At 38.2% G+C, this 21,730-nt stretch overlaps 1 long non-coding RNA gene across 1 annotated transcript in view; it reads left to right on the top strand.

Annotated features, from left to right (window-relative positions):
* LOC118888631 overlaps positions 1 to 21,730 on the top strand; it is a 469,307-nt gene that overhangs the window by 57,257 nt on the left and 390,320 nt on the right. The window lies entirely within an intron of this gene.

Raw genomic sequence — 21,730 nt, 5'->3', positions numbered from 1 at the left:
ACATACTCCCCAATAACTTCCATGAAATAATATAATACCTTCTTTTGTATAGTGTTTGCTAAGCATAAATTAAAAGTAGCTGAGTGACAAGCACAGTGTTAGAAAAATTTCCCAAATGTTGATTTTTAAAGTCCGTGAAGATACGCAATAAATATTATACAGTATTTATTTTTTCCCTGCCCAAATAAGCAGGACCTGCATTAACATTGGGTCATAAATCCGGAAATGCATCTTTTTGCAATCATTGCATGTGCATGCACACACACATACACAGAGAGAGAGAACTTCTTGACAACTGAAAGGAATTCACCAGTGATCAGTCTCTGGTGTCAGAGTAAGAAGTAGTTAAGGGAGTGCTGGTAAATCCCACCTCCTACGCACACTCTTCTGACAAGTGGAATGTGATCCCAGTAGAATGAAAAAGAAGCAAATGTGTCAACTGTAATGATAGTAAAATTCATGCTTAAGGAGTAGCTCAGCCTTTCTGTCACGTGGCTCTGCCGATCATGTCGTCGCTCCATTTCTATTGACAATTAGTATCTCTATCCACATTTCATATCTCAGAAGTTGAGTAAGAGTTCAAAAGTGGAGCAATTCCGGATGATGATCGGCTCCAAGATGTAGCCATGGGAGTGAGTGGTTAAAGGCAAACATTCAAGTCTCCTTAATTTCCTGTGTTAATGTACTTTTGTAATAAATATTATTGGGGTATGTGGTAGGCAGAATTCCAAGATGATCCCAACGACTCTTTTACAATCTCCTCCCCTTAAGTCTGTGTGGAACCTGTGAATGTGTGAGACATCACTCCTGTGATTATGTCATACTTTATAGCAAAAGCGATTTTGCAGATGTAATTGAATACTCACAGGAACCCTTAAAAGGAACTGAACTCTTCCTAGAAAAAGCGATTTGAAGCATGACAGGGATTTGATGCAAGAGACATTCATTCATCACTGGATTTAAAGATGGAGGGTTCCATGCAGCAAATGACATGAGCTCTAAATTAGAGCATCCCCGGATTTACAGCAGGCAAGGAAACTGGGACTTGGGCCATACAGTCACAGGGAACCAAATGATGCCACAACCCTGTGAACTTAGAAGAGGATCCTGAGACCCACATGAGAACACAGCCCAGCTGACACCTTGATTTTAGCCTGAGGAGAATCTGTGCAGAGAACTCACTCAGTATGGTACCCAGATTTATGATCTACAGAATTGTGAGCTAATAAATGAGTGTTGTTTTAAGCCACTAGATTTGGGATAATGTTATGCAGTATTCGAGGACTAATACAAGATATACTTTATATACAATAAAATACATCCATTTTAAGTTTATAGTTTGATGAGTGTGAAAAATGAACACACCACCACAATTAAGATATAGGACATTAATGCCCCAAATTCGCTATGCTCCTTTGTCATCAATTCATCCCCTAGCAGCAGGCACCCACTTCTCTGATTTCTGTCACTTTGTCTGATTTCTGTGGCTCTATGTGTTGAATTGTGACTTGCTCCTTCTCTTTCTCTCTCTCTCTCATCATATGAGGGCAATTATCATTTTTATACTCTTCTATACAAACCAAAAAATGTTTAAATCACCATTCTGAGTACATAGAATAGCCTCTCTAAATACTTTTTAGTTTATTAATTCAAAAAATATTTGCTGCATACCGGCTCTGTGCCAGGCTCTGTTCCAGGCACTGAGATATACTAATAAGCGAAGTTAAGTCTATCCCTTATGTAGCATATACTCCAAAGATTCTGGGAGGTTGGTTTTTTTTTATGATGTGATTGGCTCCCTGGCTGCGAGTCCTCTAAACTTCACTGCTGGGACCATATAACTCCTATTTACATTAGCCTCATCTCAGACATTAGGATAAAGCTAAGTAGACCAAGCCTCAAGGTCTCAGAATTAAGAATCAAGTTTGTCTTGCTGTATAGTTCCATGAATTTGTGTATGAGGTGAATTAACTCTGTACCTTCCATCTTTGTCTAGCATTCAGTTCTCCTGGGTCTGAGGTCCAGCTGTATCCTTCTAAGAACATGGTTCTCAAATCTGGCCAAACCCTAGAATCACTGGGGAAGATATGAAAAAGTACTGATGCCCATTCCTACTCCACTTGGCTTAGGCCTAGACGATGATATTTATTAAAAGCTCCAATGTGTCTAATAATTCTAATTTGCAGCCAAGGTATGAAAACACTCCTCTAGTTTTTTCATGGAGTAGTGTCCTGCTCTTTGAACCTGTATCTATGGTGGGGTTCCTACTTTCTGTTGCCCAGCAGTGGTGCCATCTCTACCCTATCATTTCCCCTCTGTGGTAACCACTGAAGCCATGCACTGAAAATAACTTGTAAGATGGAAGGAGCCTAGGTCCTTGAGTCACTGAAGGCAAGGTCACCCACTGAATATTGCATTAGACTGTTGTAGAGACTGCTGGTTGCTGCCAAGGATGTCAATGTGTCAAGATAAAAAAGTATATCCTGTTCTTCTTTAAAGATGGGATTGCTATAAGCAGATATATAAACAGAAGTAGTCAGGACTTCTTGAAAGTCTCCTTTAAAGAGTTTGCTGTGTCCTTCCCGACTTTGTCTTGTCTTCCAATATGAAGGCAGATGTAATGGCTGGGGTTTCAGCAGCCATTATGTAACCATGAGGATAAGGGTCACATATCCTAGGGATGACAAATGAAGACAGTAATGGAAACTGGTTCTCTGATGACATTGGAAGCTGCCATACAAGTCCTGGTATAAAAATCTCCAGATTTTTAATTACATGAAAGGAAAAAAACTCATGTAAACCAGTATTTTTTAGGTGTCTAGTACTAATAGCAGAATATAATTCCTAATTCGTACATTGCTAATGTCATACTTCCTGTGCTTTTAAGGATCTTATCTATTATCACCCACTGGCTCTTCCTGACACCACCTGTCCATCTCTCTGCACTACCTTCTGTGGCTTGCTGTTTGGATCTCTGTTATTTCCTTATGAATCAGTCTCGTTTCTTGATCTTTGGTCATCCCCAGTTTGGTCTGTCTTTCCTTCAGTGGAAACCTGTCACATTCGATCAAGAATGAATATATAACAATCACTTAAGGAAATTCTAAAATGCTTCCCAGCTAATGTGAATGCAACAACTTGATTCTCTCAGTGTGTTTTCTATGTCCACTTTTCTCAATACCGAATTCAGATGGTCTTGCCAGCTCCATTTTCAGGTGAAAGTGAAAGAAATAGTAGTATATAGATTATATGATGGACAACACCCTGTGAAATCCATCATTCAAGGAACAGAGGAGATTGGATTGTGTGACCTATGATTTATAGGTGGGAAGACACCACTTATCATCTCTAGGAAGATCTGTTATTCCTACTGACTTTGTTCATGCTGTGTAGTATGTTGTTTTCCAGGTCAGCTAAATCTCACATCCTTATTAAAGTTGTTTATTTCCTTTGTTGATCCGTGAAAGTAGGAAAATAATAAAAGATGCACACAAGGTAACTCATGAACCAGTAACTTTTGTTCTCAATCTGGGAGACTGAAAGTGAAAATGTGAACTTGTGGTGCACAGCGTGGTCTGGTTGTTTGAAGAACATCACGTGATGAAAGCAGTGATGATGGGAGAAGATACACAGATGGTAGGAAAGCCACATCCTTGGGTGGCTTTGTGGCTTCCAATTTGCCCATTAGCACCTTGAGAAAACCAGTTGAAATGGGTAGCTTTGTGTATTTAATTCAAACCAGAAAAAGAAAATGGTAGCATCAGCTACTGAAATTCACATCAAGAAAAATGACTATGTTTTTTCTAAGGTAGACATATTTCCTCCAGAGTTCTGAAGTTCCTGTGCCTGGAAGATCTTGCATTTTTGGTGTGACTTCATAAAATCTAGTTCTTAAGGTTGAGTTGGTAAAAATGAACTAGTCTGTGCAATGAGGTCCATTTTTTTTTTTTTTTGGCCACATCACACACGTGGGATTGTAGTTCCCTGACCAGGGATCGAACCTAGGCCCTCGGCAGTGAAAGTGTGGAGTCCTAACCACCAGGACCGCCAGGGAATTCCTGAGGTCCGTGTGTTTAAAATCCAATTGATAATTAAATATTTTCACTTGACTCTTCTTTTTATTTCCTGTCAGTAGTCTTTTATGCTAACGTGACTGCTAGTTCCCCAAAAGTCTTAAGTTAGAGTTACTCAAACTCTCTTAGAAAAATAGAATAGTTTATTTAGAGATAATTTGTAATCATTTGTGTTTACAAAAGAAAATAGTCATGGACAAATGAAAAACACAAACTTTGCCCTCAAACCATTTTAATCATTAGCTTGACCTCCTTAATCATCAAGTTGTTTGTTCTTTAAAAAACTGCCAATAAATAGCTAAACTGACTATTATTATATTCTTTAATCTGCACATCATTTCCCAACCATTTCTTGGAGCTTTGGGGGCAAACACACACTTAGTGTGTTGAGATGTTCTGAATCCCCTACAGCAATTCTGCACAATTTTGATCAGTAAGGAGGAGGTGGTAGTGAATAAAGAGAAAAAGAGAAATGCTGTGTTATCCGATTCTGGGTTCCAACACCAAGGCCAGGCTCATATTCATCAATACTTGGAAAGTACCTAGGTTAATCACTCGTTAATGGTAGATAAAAAAGAAATCATAGTCAAGGTATCGCTTATGGACCAGAGGTAGGAATTCAGCCAGGAGACTAGAGTTGAGGAAGGTTGAGGTCTGGTAGAAATGAGGTACAAGGGAAGTCACACATTCTGGGAGGTGAAGGTCAAGGAGGAGGTTCAAAACCTCAGTTTGTTCTGCACTAGGCTAAAGGGAGCTGAAGTAAAGCTGGAGACTTTTACAGTCAGCTTTAAGGTTGACACATCCATACCTGCAGTGGAAATTTTAGGATTTAAAGCAAAATTACCTTTAGAGTTAGACAAAGCATCCTTAAGTTTTAGGGAATTTCATCTGATAGTATCATAACCTTCGTGGCTTCCACCATTAAGTTTGTTGATCCCTTTTCTTGTGGGTCAGTGGAAAAAAAAGAGAAACAGGAATGGATGGGTCCAGGATCGGGGGAGTAGCCAATCTCCAGTACAGAAAATGGCTATCAACGCCAATGCCAATGTCAGTGTCCAGAGGATTGGAGATGACTCAGACTTACTTGGTGTGGCAACAGCTGAGTAATAACCCTTCCACTTCCAGGAACTTATCCTATGGAAATAATCAAGAGTGTGCTCCAAAGTATAACTTTTATGTTCTTCTCAATATTGTTTACAATAGAGAAAAGCTAAATGACCAACAACAATGAGGGAATAGTTATATAGGTATGCTACATACACTCATATGAGGGAATGTATATGCAAACATAAAATTAATGTTTTAGAAGAATATTTATTAACAAAGATAAAGTTAACTTTAAAAAGATTACATAAAAGTACAAAGCGTAAAGGTAGCATGTTCTACTGTAACTGAACTTATTTACAAAACAGAAACAGACTCACAGACATAGAAAACAAACTTATGGTTACCAAAGGCTGATACCAGGAAGGTGGGGGTGGGGGTGGAGGGAGATAAATTAGGAGTTTGGGATTAACATTTACACCCTACTATATATAAAATAAACAACAAGGACCTACTGTATAGCACAGGGAACTATACTCAATATCTTGTAATAACCTATAATTGAAAACAATCTGAAAAAGAATATATACATATGTGTAACTGAATCACTTTGCTGTACACTTGAAACTAACATAACATTGTAAGTTAACTATACTTCAATTTAAAAAAAGGAAAAAAAAGAACAAATAAAGTTACTCCTTTGTCTCTTCAAAAAAATTAGCATTTTCCCCACACTCTATCCCCAATATCCTGCATTATTCTCGCTAATAGTACTTATCACCATGACATACTTTGTATTTACTTGTTTATTTTTATTATCCGTATCCTTTCCCCTCATTAGAATGTAAGCACTATGAGGGCCGGGACCTTGTTTTGTTCACTATTGAATCCCCCATTCCTAATACAAGGCCTGGTATACAATGGGTGCTTAATAAATACTTGTTGAATGAATGGCTGAATAATTCTAGTGTGTGTTATAGGTCAGCACAAAGTATAGAAGCATAGAAGAATGGCTCAAACACAGTATGGATGATGATCAGGGAAGACTTCTTGGAGGAGGCAATCCCTGAATCTATATTAAAGCATGGTAAAGAGAAAGATTTCTGGAGGTGTCCTGTTATCTATAGACTGTCCAGAGCCATAATAGGACCACATTCTCAACTTGAAATACAACTTGTCACCTAGATTCTTATTGCTGTGACCCCTTCCTTAGTTGGACTTCCTCAGAGTTGTCTGCCTGTGGATACTGCAGTGAATTGCTTGGCTCTCCTGAGAGGACCAGTCTCATAATTGAGTTCTTTTCCCATTTTGTCCTTAATTAGTTTCCTCTCTTCCGCCACCGAAGGCTTGGCTTGGTTCTCCTCTAAGCCTATCCATATTATGATTTACCCTCTTTTAGTTTACTTCATGCTCCAAAAATCTTGTAACTAATATATAGGAAGCTCAGAATCCTTAGATATTATTATATGTTGAAATATTTCACTGTGACACAGGAGTAAAATTAGACAGAATTATTTTCTAGTAAAGTTACTCTCCTTTCCCAGGCGTCTTAAACTGAATAATAATATCAATGACAGTAATGAGAACAACAATATCACCCCATATATTTGCACAGCATTCTAACTATATATGTTCAAAGCCCTTGTGTATATCATTAGAACCTCACAAAAACTCTATGAGGTACGCGAGGAAACGATAATTATCACCATTTTACTGATGAGAAAAGCAGGTAAAATATGGATTGTGACTTCTGCAGTTTCACACAACATCTTAAACCTTGGTCTTATGACTTAAAGGCCTGAGACATACTAGAAATGAGGTAAAAAAAAAAAAAATTCTGAAGTGGTAACTTGCTTCTAAAAGGCAAAAAACTACACACATTATAATAATGTTCTATAAAGGGGAAGGGAGGGAGGACACAAAGAATTTGTGCCAAAATGTAGGAAATGATTTTTTTGGTCATTATTTTCTGCTCTGATGGAGAAAGTTGTATAGATTTTGTTTAGTTTACAGATTACATAAACAGAAATAGATTGAGTTCATGTAGTTTCAAGTAATTTGAATTGCAGAAAATGTTGTAATAAACTAAACCTGTCCAATTAAAGGATTATTTTTAAATATGACAAAATATTTGAGTGCCGCTAAAACAAACGGAATATAAAGTAAACACATTAAGAAATGAAAACAAAACTCCATTTCAAAGAGGTCATCGCTTATCATATTAGACAACAAAGAAAACAAAATGAAAATGTTTTATTTTGGATATCAGATTAAGATAAAATAAGATCTATAGTAATAGAATGGATTTCTCCATGAATTAAAATATAAAAATTTAATCTTCAGTTTCAAATATTGTATCTCAAAAATTAAACCCTGCTCATAAACTAATCAATGTATGGCCCCATCTTCATTAAGGAGCTAGATTTACAAATGTTGTATTATATTGAACACCTTATTATTCAATATAAGTGTCACAAAATGAAACACTTAGAATGTGGGCTAAATGCATTTACATTCCAAGTATCACATTGCCAATATTAAACTTGCAGGATCAAGTTAAAATTTTGTTATCAGTATGAAAATTAGTCATAGCCCATTTAATTATTTAAAAGAATTATAATATCATCAAGGGTAATTAGATAGGTGGGAAAATCAATTATATAGGACCCCTGTAAAGTTTTAAAACAAAAAGAGCAGTTGGTATAGATCCAGTATGAATGTACCTGGTTCTTAGCCAAGACAAAAGCACCAAGGTAATTCCTGCCAAGATTTATGTAAAATAAAATTACATGGCATCTAGCTGTATTGTAGTAATATTGACATAACAAAGAAAGTTTAATCTTTTGGAATAAACAACATATTTAAAAGCTTGTAGCATCTTATGTGAGGGCATCTTATGAAGTACAATATGAAAATAATCAGACTGAAAAGCTGATGGAAGAGATTCTCCAAGTGGATAGTCTCTATTCCCACATTCTACATCCAGCAAAGCAAAAAGTTCTGCTTTTGTTGATATACTTTGCATTTGAGTGAAAATATTGTACTAGAGTGATAATAATTATATATGACAAAATTATACACCCTCTGAGTTGAAGGAGACCTCAGCTAGCATCTGATTGAACCCTTTAGTTTGCTAAGGCAGAGCAAGAGCTCCGTGTGACTTTCCCAAAGCCACAAGGCAGAGCTGGAACTAGAATCTAGAGTTTTCTTCTCCTTGTCCAAAACTCATTCCTCTGTAACATACTGCTTTACATTTGAGACAAAAGTGCAATTTTACAAAGCACTCCAGATTCTTAGAAGTCAAGTTCAACATAAGGATGACAATTTCCAGAATACCAAACACATAAATGCTCCCCGTACACTGATGGGAAAGGAGGCATGGTTACAAAAAATCTATACTTCAGAAGACCATTGCACCAGTTCACCTTTATTCCCCCAAATCAAGCAAAGAAAACCCTTTCCTTATTTTGATCTGGATGATCTGATGGGAAACAGAACAGATGTTCAAAAAAACCCTTTCTATTTCAGTCAACGGAATTCTTTGCTAGCTTTAAAAAAGCAATTACTTTAACCCTTTTAAAGAACAATATTTGGATCAATTCACCTGCATCCAAATCCATTGTGAAGGTGACTGAAATGATTGGAACCACTGCGCTTTGATTTTTTTAGTGGAAATACATAATCATGACTGAGGCTTAATCTTGTCCTATGTGCATAAATTCCTTGATATTCCTCTGAAGTCCACCTATTCCCAAATTCATGAACATATTTTCATGTTTTTACAGTCCCCTGCATTTCTCTTGAAATATATTTTCATTTCTTTGACATATCCTCACATACAAGCTTTTCGAAATTCACTAAAATCTTATCCTAGTTGGTAGCCATCCCTCCTTGTCCTCCTTCTCCAACACACAAAACACTCTTAAGAGTAGAAAACAACAAAGCCTATTAAGATACACATGTGTGTAGATAGCTAGATACCGTCCAAGTGAAGTAACTCACTCTACTATTTGCATTTTAAGATTATTTGAGAATAGTCAGAACATCCTAACGTGTTAATTCAATAAATGTCAAGTATTTTCCTCTATATGCAGTAATAAGAAAGCAGTCCAGGGAGAGGCTATGCCCAGAAGCCTTAAAGGAAAATCACTCAGGAGACTTCCCTGGTGGCGCAGTGGTTAAGAATTTGCCTGCCAATGCAGGGGACATGGGTTCGATCCCTGGTCTGGGAAGATCCCACATGCCGCAGAGCAACTAAGCCCGTGCGCCACAACTACTGAGCCTGCGCTCTGGAGCCCACAAGCCACAACTACTGAGCCCGCATGCCGAGAGCCTGTGCTCCACAACAAAGAGAAGCCACCGCGATAAGAAGCCCGTGCACCGCAATGAAGAGTAGCCCCCGCTCACTGCAACTAGAGAAAGCCCCCACACAGAAACGAAGATCCAACGCAGCCAAAAATAAATAAATAAATAAATAAATAAATAAATAAATAAATTTTTTTAAAAAAGAAAAGAAAAATCACTCAGAAGTTGCTGTTATGGGTTGAATTATGTCCCCCCCAATAATTCACATGTTAAAGTCTTCACCCCCAGGACCTCAGAATATGACCTTATTTGGACACAGGGTTATTACAATTGGAATTAGTTAAGATGAGGTCATTAGGGTGGGCCCTAACCCAATATGACTGGTGTTTTTATAAAAAGGGGAAAGTTGGACACAGAGGCAGACACACACACAGGGAAGATGATGTGAAGAGACACAGGTGAAGATGATCATCTAAGAGCCAAGAAGAGAGGCCTGAAAAAAATCCTTACTCATAGCTCTCAGAAGAAAGCAACCATGCTGACACCTTGCTCTTGAATTTCTAGCCTCCAGAACTGTGACACAATAAATCAATAAATTTCTGTTGTTCAAGCCACTCAGTTTGTGGTACTTTGTTGTGGCAGCCCTACTAAATTAATACAGTTACCTATCTGAAATTTCAGACAAAAATAAACACTTTAAAAAGTCACTTAGATTTTACATTGATTAATCAAATATCATAAAATAGAGTCTACAGAAGTGACACCTGATAAGGACTTTAGTGTATATGGTAGTTTTTTTTGTTTGTTTGTTTTTGTTTTTTAATCAAGAGAAATCTCTGAACTGATTGGGAAATTCATTATTTAAACAAAACCTCACTTTCTTAACTAATCTGGTTTTATAATTCAAAATAGATTTGAGGATCCCCTAAAAACCACACACTAGGGATAGAGTGGTAAACATAAATCAGCTGTTATCTGCTCTCATGAAGCTTATAGTAATGTAGAATATAATTGTGTGTGTGTGTGTTGATTTTTAACACACATTGAAGAGGCCAAGGCATGAAAAAGAATAGGAATAGAACTCAAATTTAAGTACTTCCACACATTACTTAATTTTCACAACAATTCTATGAGATATGTATTATTATTATCTACATTTTAGAGGTGAAGAAGCTGAGGGACAGAGAAAATAAACTGAGAAATAGTAGAACTGAGATTCCAACCCAGATCTAACTGCAAAATTCTGTTTGTTCCACTCATCTACTTTTCAGAAAGAAAGGGAGAAAGAGATAAAGAGAGTGACACTGTTGGTGGGAGTGTAAATTGGTAGAGCCACTATGGAAAACTGTATGGAGATTCCTTAAAAAATTGAAAACAGAGTTGCCATATGATCCAGCCATCCCACTTCTGGGCATGTACCCAGAAAAAATGGAAACTTTAATATGAAAAGATACATGCACCCCAATGTTCATTGCAGCACTATTTACAATAGCCAGGACATGGAAGCAACCTAAGTGTCCATCCACAGATGAATGGTTAAAGAAGATGTGATATATTACACACACACACACACACACACACACACACACACACACACACACACACACACACACAGAGGAATATTACTCAGCCATAAAAAATGAAATGAAATAATGTCATTTGCAGCAACATGGATTGACCTAGAGATTATCATACTAAGTGAAGTAAGTTAGACAGAAAAGACAAATATTAATATGATCACTTATATGGGAACTTATATGGGAATTCTAAAAAAATGCAAATGAACTTATTTACAAAAGAGAAACAGACTCACAGACATAGAAAACAAACTTACAATTACCAAAGGGGAAAGGGAGGAGGGATAAATTGGGAGTATGGGATTAACAGATGCACACTACCATATATAAAATGGATAAACAAAAAGGACCTGCGTTATAGCACAGGGAACTACATTCAATATCTTGTAATAACCTATAATGGAAAAGAATCTGAAAAAGAATATATATATATATATATATATCTGAATCATTTTGCTGTACACCTGAAACTAACACAATATTGTAAATCAACTATACTTCAATTTAAAAAAAAAGAGAGTGTATGCACCTACATAATCCATATAGTGCTACATACATATATTTGTGATTGCACTATCAGAACATGTATATCTGAGGTAGATTAGGTATGAGGTGAAGTACTACATCTGGTCATTGGATTTAGCCCAAAGGCACATTAATACTAAACAGTGATTTTTTTTTTTTAACTTTCCATCTAAAACCATTCCTGCTTCTTAGCATCGCATTTCTATCAATGGCAAACAAAGATTCTATTACTTACCCAGACTTCTCAGGTAGACCATATACCCATTACTGAGTTATTGATTATGTACATCTCTTCCCCTTCAAGTGTGAATAAAAGGCACTGTCCAAGGTTGGTGTTGGAAAATTGACAGGGTAGCCTCAGAAACTTGATTTGTCTATACCTTGAGATTAGCTCTATGGTCCAAAGATGAACTCATATTGACTAAATTCACAAGCAGTAATCCAGAATGCCAAAAAATTGATTGACAACAAAAATTATACAACTCTCATAGTGGATGGAATGCTAATGTTGGCATGACCAAAGTGTCCTCTCCTCATAGGAAGCCCTACCAAACAGGAGGACTGTTTGAGGAGCAAGCAAGGAGTAATAGTGGGATGAAATTAATAAGTACTGACAATTACTTCTGAAGGATCAATTGGTCCATTTCTGGAATAGGCATATACCTGCGAAAGGACCTAAAGAACCCTATGGCCTTGACACTGTTCCCTGAGCAGTGCCAGGATGAGTATTGCCAAGGCTATTGTCATTCTCTTCCTATACTCCTGTCTGACAGCCTGCTTTCTCATGGACCCATTCTTTCCTTAGACATTTTCATGTATTTTGTTAGTTTTGCTCTAATCTGGGTGCCATTCTTTCTTTAGCTTCTCTTTGCCTGTCTATGACCTGGTCCATTAGGACTTGATTTTATAGTTTTAACTCTTAGAGGGTTAAACAATTTTCAGTTTGCTAGAAGGTATCTTACTCTCCTCTTTCTTGCAGGTACTTTCTACAGTCTGCAAAAATCTTACCTCCTTAGTTTTCAGACACAATTCTCTCTTTTGTAATTTTTGCCTTCTGGGTCTTTGTGAAAACTCCCTGGCTATTTTTAGAGTAATATTATGTCACTTGAATAGAAATTTTAAAGTTCTTTAATGCTAGGAGCTTCATCATATTTTTCTAATGTGCATTCTTATTTAGGTGAGAGAGGAAGAGAAAAAGATTTTCCTATGGGAACTGATTTCAAGTTTAGAGTGATACTTGATTAGTAAAGAGCAAAAATAAATATTAGTTATGAGATGTTTAAATTTTCCACCTTTTTCTCATATGTATATACATATTTTTAAAAATATACGTGTATATTCAAGTTCAATATCATAAGGATTCTTTGCTTTGCTTTGTAAAATAGATGAATTCCAGGGAAGTTCATCATAAAATGTAGTGCGAAGAGCCCTAGAGATGAAGTTAACAGTCCTGAGGTCTTTACTTTCTTCCAGTCCAGTTTGGCTGTGTGGCCTCGGCAAACACCTGAACACCTAGTGCCCTGGTCCTTCCACTTATAAAATGAGTGTCATGCTAGGACATGGGTGACAGCAGGGCAAAGGTCTTTAGGTTTGACTGGGATCAAGAGTCCGCCTGGGGGAAAGGACAAAGGTGCTGGGACTACCAGGAAGTTCTTATAAAGGGGATAATACTTGACTCATGTAACTCAAAGAGCACTTGTGAAGAGGGCCACAGGAAACTAGGTAAGAGGAAGTACTTTGGAAAGAATTAGTTGAAACTTTTTTAGAAAGGAAAAGGTAAGATAATGACTTTGCTTCTGACACTGTACATGCCATGATACCAACAATGCTAAACCTACTGGAAACTTATCTAAAATTTTATTTTGTTTCCTTTGGAAACCTTTCCAGATTTTCTTCATATACACATGCCTATTAGCTATCACTTCTATGTAGACAGCCCTCATATATATCCCAACCGTAACTTTTATCTTGAGCTACAGAATGGCATTCTCCCCTGCCTGTGGATTATCTCCACTTAGACACCTATATGCACCACACACTCGGCATCGTTAAAGAAGGCGTCATCTTCTACATCAAACTTTCAACTACAAACAGTTTCTTCTCTTAATACCTCACATATGTAACTGCAGGGTTAGTGTAGACTTTTTTATCCTGTGCCCAGTGATTTGTCAAATTCTGTATGATCAAATACTACATCTCTTACCCTCACTTTCATTCCCCCCCCCTTTCCATTCCTCTTCAACCATCTTATTTTGGTCCCTCATTGCATATTATCTGGATTACAGTAAGTCTCCTCTCTGTTCACCCTCTTTCACCTGTCTCTAATCCATCTTCCACAACGCTGGAGATTAACCTGAAACATACATCTGATCACAACACTCCTCTGGTAAATCCCCTTCGGTGGGTTCCTATTGCCTACTAGAGAAGAATATAGCACAACAAGGCTTTTCATGATCTGGCTCCAATCAACCTCACATTTCACTACTTTGCCACAAATATGTTTCAGCCACAATAAACTACTTATAGTTCCTATAATCTGTCATGCTGGCTTTTACTTACCTATGTTGTTCCCTCTGTTTGGACCAGTCTTCCTGCCTTCTCACTTAACCATTTTCTCTGCCTTGCTAACTCCTACCTGGCCTTTAAGACTCAGCTTAAATATCACCTCTTCCAGGAGACCTTCCTTTATATCCTCCATTGTGTTTGCATGGCTCCCTTGACATGATACTTTTCTAACACATTCTATTACAATTATTGATTAACTTCTCTGTATCCTTCCCTAGACTGTAAGCTCCTTGAAGACAAGGATTTTGTCTCATTCATCTTTGTATTGCCAAAGCTAAGAGAGGGTGCTTTGCACAGACAAATACCTGTTTGTTAAATAAAAAAATGAATATAAACTTTATCATTAAGATTCTGACCAGCATACCACAGGGCAGCAATTGGAACATATGTCACCCAGAGACTGAGGTTTAGGTTAGGGAAGTAAAGTAATTCACTAGAATCAAAGTATCAGGCAAGACAGAGCAAAACAATGTGATCATACTTAAGGCCCAGGAGATGGGATGAATATACTAGGGACATAGAACAAATGCCAAGATCATAAACCAGAGGAAAAATTTAATCTGAACAAGGTTAAGATTGTGAGTACCAAACACAGAGACCATGCAAGGATGCTGTTGTTGACGAATCAGTCAAGGCCCTCAGGCTTTGGTGAGAAGATTTAGACCAGCTCTTGTGTGGGAATGTCGAAAAGATGTATTATATCTGGCTTCTGGGCCTCACGTATGACAAGTATTGCATCAGACAGAAAATCTTAGTGAGTCTGAGTTTCATCTAGAGACCTGGCAGATGCAGATGTATGCTACACTGGGTTAACCATATTTGCATTCAGCATTGCTATCTAAGGAGCAGACCAAAGTGCTCCTATTTGTGAAAGGTGAGCTTAATGCAACACGTGGTTACAAAAATCAAAATTGTCATATTAAATTGTCCTTTAAAAGGTTCTTTTTAATGGTGATTTTCATGGTTAATAAAGCCATTAAGTACCCAAAAGGAGTGACCTTATCATATACTTTACATTTGAGCTTTAATGTACAAATCAATATACAATTGATTTAATTAAGGAAGCTGCAGCTAGTTCTTTCACAACATGACTCACTTTACATTTGTAAATATTTCAACTGCCAAGAATTTTGCTATAAGAAGTGAGGCTTTTATGAATCTTAAAATGATTTTTAAAATAACTGTGGACTGATTCTATATTAAGTATAGATCAGAACATATTGGAATGAGTTTCTTAGGTCTGAGACTTTTTCATTTTACTCTGTCTTACATTTCTTCCACTAGACATGCTTTTAGGGCAAGCTCAGCCTAATTAACTCTCTGTTGCTCCAAAAGCCTGTTTCTTTCTTCGGCAAAGACAACAGCTCTTCTACTCTGAGGAGATACAGTGACAATAAAATGTGTAAATAAAGTTACTTGAGTAATTTTTGAAAGACACATTTGACAGCTTTTGGAAAACACCAATATAGTCTGACAAATTGCGGTAAGATTGGACACATCCATTGGACTATTTCATTCATCATGTTTTACACTCTACCTTGAAGGCAGGGGTTGCGTTTGATTCATCCTGTGGGTCAAAATTCTTGGCACATAGTTGGTACTCAATAAATATTGGCTAAGTGAATGTGACTTTGCATGACAATTTTGTTGCTGTAACAAAGACTGGCAATTCTCTTATTTAACATTCTTCATATTCCACCTCTGCAATATTTATAACCTATTCTCCTTCCTCTAACTCTTTAATCATTAATGGCCAAATGGAAATTTATATGACCTAAGGCTAAAGCCATCAAATTTGGATTAAACCTTAGTTACCCATTACAGTGAATAATTTTCTTAAAATCTTTATTTTAGACAGTCTGTTTTTACTGAGCATGAAAATATATAATTAGTATATATGATATAATTTGAAGTATCAATTATGTTTAAACAAAATATTATGCTTCCCTTTTAGAGCTTTTTTATTAGAGGCATGGAGCTTATACCCAGAGAAAAATGGGTTGCCTGGTGAATTCATGAGCTTGAAAATGAAAACAACCTTGAGGAATTATCCAGGACATTTCTTGGACAACCATCACAATCTCTTCAAACAGTTCACACTACTTTCTATTAATATTATTTTTAGAGATTCCCCAGCTGAGCAAGTCCCTTTGGTAACCCAGTTGAAGGTTTACCAGAGGCTCTACTTTATGTGTCCTCTAAAACCTTTCTGGTAAAATGCCAATTTGTTTCCTCTTTTCTATATTCAGTGAAGATACCAAAGGAATTGGCCTGGAACTTTTTTTAAAGACATTTTGGGGTTAACATATGCACACTATTATGTGTAAAATAGATAACCAACAACATCCTACTGTGTAGCACAGGGAACCATGTTCGATGTCTTGTAATAACCTATAATGGAAAAGAATCTGAAAAGGAATATATATATATATATAAGAATATAGAGGGGGAGACCTTCAAGGTGACAGAGGAGTAAGACGTGGAGATCACCTTTCTGCCCACAAACACATCAGAAATACATCTACATGCGGAACAACTCCTACAGAACACCTACTGAACGCTGGCAGAAGACCTCAGACTTCCCAAAAGGCAAGAAACTCCCCACGTACCTGGGTAGGGCAAAAGAAAAAAGAAAAAACAGAGACAAAAGAATAGGGATGGGACATACACCTCTGGGAGGGAGCTGTGAAGGAGGAAAAGTTTCCACACACTAGGAAGCCCCTTCATGGAGGAGACGGGTGGGGGGGGTTGGCGGGGGGGAAGCTTCAGTGCCACGGAGGAGAATGCAGGAATAGGGGTGCAGAGGGCAAAGCAGAGAGATTCCCGCACAGAGGATCAGTGCCAACCAGCACTCACCAGTCTGAGAGGCTTGTCTGCTCACCCGCCGGGGCAGGTTGGGGCTGGGAGCTGAGGCTCGGGCTTTGGAGGTCAGACCCCAGGGAGAGGACTGGGGCTGGCTGTGTGAACACAGCCTGAAGGGGGCTAGTGCACCACAGCTAGCCGGGAGGGAGTCCGGGAAAAACTCTGGACCTGCCTAAGAGGCAAGAGAGCATTGTTTCGGGGTGTGCGAGGAGAGGGGATTCAGAGCGCCGCCTAAACGAGGTCCAGAGACAGGCGCGAGCTGCGGCTATCAACACGGACCCCAGAGACGGGCCTGAAACGCTAAGGCGGCTGCTGCAGCCAACAAGAAGCCTGTGTGCAAGCACAGGTCACTCTCCACACCTCCCCTCCCGGAAGCCTGTGCAGCCCGCCACTGCCAGGGTCCCCTGACCCAGGGACAACTTCCCCAGGAGAACACACGGCGCACCTCAGGCTGCTGCAACGTCATGTTGGCCTCTGCCGCCGCAGGCTTGCCCCACATTCCGTACCCCTCCCTCCCCCGAGCCTGAGTGAGCCAGAGCCCCCGAATCAGCTGCTACTTAAACCCATCCTGTCTGAGAGAAGAACAGACACCCTCAGGCAATCTATACACAGAGGCAGTGCCAAATCCAAAGCTGAACCCCAGGAGCTGTGCGGACAAAGAAGAGAAAGGGAAATCTCTCCCAGCAGCCTCAGGAGCAGTGGATTAAATCTCCACAATCAACTGGATGTACCCTGCATATCTGGAATACCTGAATAGACAACGAATCATCCCAAAATTGAGGCCGTGGACTTCATGTGATTTTGTCTGTATAGCTTTGCTTTTACCATTTCTCCTAGGGTTCTGTCTATCCGTTTTTGTTGTTGTTGTTGTTGTTTTAGTATAGATTTTAGCACTTGTTATCATTGGTGGATTTGTTTTTTGCTTTGGTTGCTCTCTTCTTTCTTTCATTTTTTTTATTACTTTTAATTTTTTTTATTTTTAATAATTAAAATTTTTTTTACTTTTTTAAAAATAACTTTATTTTATTTTATTTTTTTCTTTCTTTCTTTCTTTTTTTCTCCCTTTTCTTCTGAGCCATGTGGCTGACAGGGTTTGGTGCTCCAGCCAGGTGTCAGGCCTGCGCCTCTGAGGTGGGAGAGCCAAGTTCAGGACATTGGTCCACCAGAGACCTCCTGGCTCCACGTACTATCAAATGGCAAAAGCTCTCCCAGAGATCTCCATCTCAACGCTAAGACCCAGCTCCACTCAACGATCAGCAAGGTACAGTGCTGGACACCCTATGCCAAACAACTAGCAAGACAGGAACACAACCCCATGCATTAGCAGAGAGGCTGCATAAAATCATAACAAGGTCACAGACACCCCAAAACACACCACCGGGCACGGTCCTGCCCACCAGAAAGACAAGATCCAGCCTCATCCACCAGAACACAGGCACCAGTCCCTTCCACCAGGAAGCCTACACAACCCACTGAACCAACCTTACCCCCTGGGGGCAGACAGCAAAAACAACGGGAACTACGAACCTGCAGACTGTGAAAAGGAGACCCCAAACACAGTAAGTTAAGCAAAATGAGAAGACAGAGAAACACACAGCAGATGAAGGAGCAAGGTAAAAACCCACCAGACCAAACAAATGAAGAGGAAATAATAGGCATCTACCTGAAAAATAATTCAGAGTAATGATAGTAAAGATGACCCAACATCTTGGAAATAGAATGGAGAAAATACGAGAAACGTTTCACAAGGACCTAGAAGAACTAAAGAGCAAGCAAACAGTGATGAACAACACAATAAATGAAATTTAAAATTCTCTGGAAGGAATCAATAGCAGAATAATGGAGGCAGAAGAACGAATAAGTGACCTGGAAGATAAAATAGTGGAAATAACTACTGCAGAGCAGAATAAAGAAAGAAGAATGAAAAGAATTGAGGACAGTCTCAGAGACTTCTGAGACAACATTAAACGCACCAACATTCGAATTATAGCAGTCCCAGAAGAAAAAGAGAAAAAGAAAAGGACTGAGAAAATATTTGAAGAGATTATAGTTGAAAACTTCCCTAATATGGGAAAGGAAGTAGTCAATCAAGTCCACGAAGCACAGAGAGTCCCATACAGGATAAATCCATGGAGAAACATGCCAAGACACATATTAATCAAACTATCAAAAATTAAATACAAAGAAAAAATATTAAAAGCTGCAAGGGAAAAACAACAAATAACACACAAGGGAATCCCCATAAGGTTAACAGCTGATCTTTCAGCAGAAACTCTGCAAGCCAGAAGAGAGTGGCAGGACATATTTAAACTGATGAAAGGGAAAAACCTACAACCAAGATTACTCTACCCAGCAAGGATCTCATTCAGATTCGACAGAGAAATTAAAACCTCTACAGACAAGCTGAGAGAATCAGCACCACTAAACCAGCTTTACAACAAATGCTAAAGGAACTTCTCTAGGCAGAAAACACAAGAGAAGGAAAAGACCTACAATAACAAACCCAAAACAATTAAGAAACTGGTAATAGGAGCATACATATCGATAATTACCTTAAATGTGAATGGATTAAATGCTCCAACCAAAAGACATAGACTGGCTGAATGGATACAAAAACAAGACCCATATATATGCTGTCTACAACAGACCCACTTCAGACCTAGGGACACATACAGACTGAAAGTGAGGGGATGGAAAAATATATTCCATGCAAATGGAAATCAAAAGAAAGCTGGAGTAGCAATTCTCATATCAGACAAAATAGACTTTAAAATAAAGACTATTACAAGAGACAAAGAAGGACACTACATAATGATCAAAGGATCAATCCAAGAAGATGATATAACAATTGTAAATATTTGTGCACCCAACATAGGAGCACCTCAATACATAAGGCAAATGCTAACAGCCATAAAAGCGGAAATTGACAGTAACACGATCAGAGTAGGGGACATTAACACCCCACTTTCACCAATGGACAGATCATCCAAAATGAAAATAAATAAGGAAACACAAGCTTTAAATGATACATTGAACAAGATGGACTTCATTGATATTTATAGGACATTCCATCCAAAAACAACAGAATACACTTCTCAAATGCACATGGAACATTCTCCAGGATAGATCATATCTTGGGTCACAAATCAAGCCTTGGTAAATTTAAGAAAATTGAAATCATATCAAGTATCTTTTCCAACCACAACGCTATGAGACTAGATATCAATTACAGGAAAAAAATCTGTAAAAAATACAGACACATGGAGGCTAAACAATACACTACTAAATAACCAAGAGATCACTGAAGAAATCAAAGAGGAAATCAAAAAATACCTAGAAACAAATGACAATGAAAACACGATGACCCAAAACCTATGGGATGCAGCAAAAGCAGTTCTAAGAGGGAAGCTTATAACAATACAATCTTACCTCAAGAAACAAGAAAAATCTCAAATAAACAACCTAACCTTACACCAAAAGCAATTAGAGAAAGAAGAACAAAAAAACCCCCAAAGTTAGCAGAAGGAAGAAATCATAAAAATCAGATAAGAAATAAACGAAAAAGAAATGAAGGAAACAGTAGCAAATATCAATAAAACTAAAAGCTGGTTCTTTGAGAAAATAAACAAAATTGATAAACCATTAACCAGATTCATCAAGAAAAGGGAGAAGGCTCAGATCAATAGAATTAGAAATGAAAAAAAGAGAAGTAAGAACTGACACTGCAGAAATACAAAGGATCATGAGAGATTACTACAAGCAACTATATGCCAATAAAATAGACAACCTGGAAGAAATGGACACATTCTTAGAAAAGCACAACCTTCTGAGACTGAACCAGGAAGAAATAGACAATATAAACAGACCAATCACAAGCACTGAAATTGAGACTGTGATTAAAAATCTTCCAAAAAACAAAAGCCCAGGACCCGGGGGCTTCACAGACGATTTCTATCAAACATTTAGAGAAGAGCTAACACTTCTCCTTCTCAAACTCTTCCAAAATATAGCAGAGGGAGGAACACTCACAAACTCATTCTATGAGGCCACCATCACCCTGATGCCAAAACCAGAGAAAGATATCACAAGGAAGGAAAACTACAGGCCAATATCACTGACGAACTTAGATGCAAAAATCCTCCACAAAATACTAGCAAACAGAATCCAACATCATATTAAAAGGATCATACATCATGATCAAGTGGGGTTTATCCCAGGAGTGTAAGGATTCTTCAGTATACCGAAATCAAACAGTGTGTTAAACCATATTAACAAATTGAAGGAGAAAAACCGTATGATCATCTCAATAGATGCAGAGAAAGCTTTTGACAAAATTCAACACCCATTTATAAAAATAACCCTCCAAAAGTAGGCATAGAGGGAACTTTCCTCAACATAATAAAGGCCATATTTGACAAACCCACAGCCAACATCGTTCTCAATGGTGAAAAACTGAAACCCTGTCCTCTAAGATCAGGAACAAGACAAGGTTGTCCACTCTCACCAATATTTTTTTTAAATTAATTAATTAATTTATTTATTTTTGGCTGTGTTGGGTCTTCGTTTCTGTGCAAGGGCTTTCTCTAGTTGTGGCAAGCGGGGGCCACTCTTCATCACAGTGCGCAGGCCTCTCACTATCGTAGCCTCTCTTGTTGTGGAGCACAGGCTCCAGACGCGCAGGCTCAGTAGTTGTGGCTCACAGGCCCAGTTGCTCCGCGGCATGTGGGATCTTCCCAGACCAGGGCTTGAACCCATGTCCCCTGCATTGGCAGGCAGATT

Source organism: Balaenoptera musculus, chromosome X (assembly GCF_009873245.2).
Source record: "Balaenoptera musculus isolate JJ_BM4_2016_0621 chromosome X, mBalMus1.pri.v3, whole genome shotgun sequence".
In the NCBI taxonomy this organism is placed as follows: domain Eukaryota; kingdom Metazoa; phylum Chordata; class Mammalia; order Artiodactyla; family Balaenopteridae; genus Balaenoptera; species Balaenoptera musculus.
The sequence above is the reverse complement of the archived record's forward strand: the minus strand, read 5'-3'. Positions and strand labels throughout refer to the sequence as shown.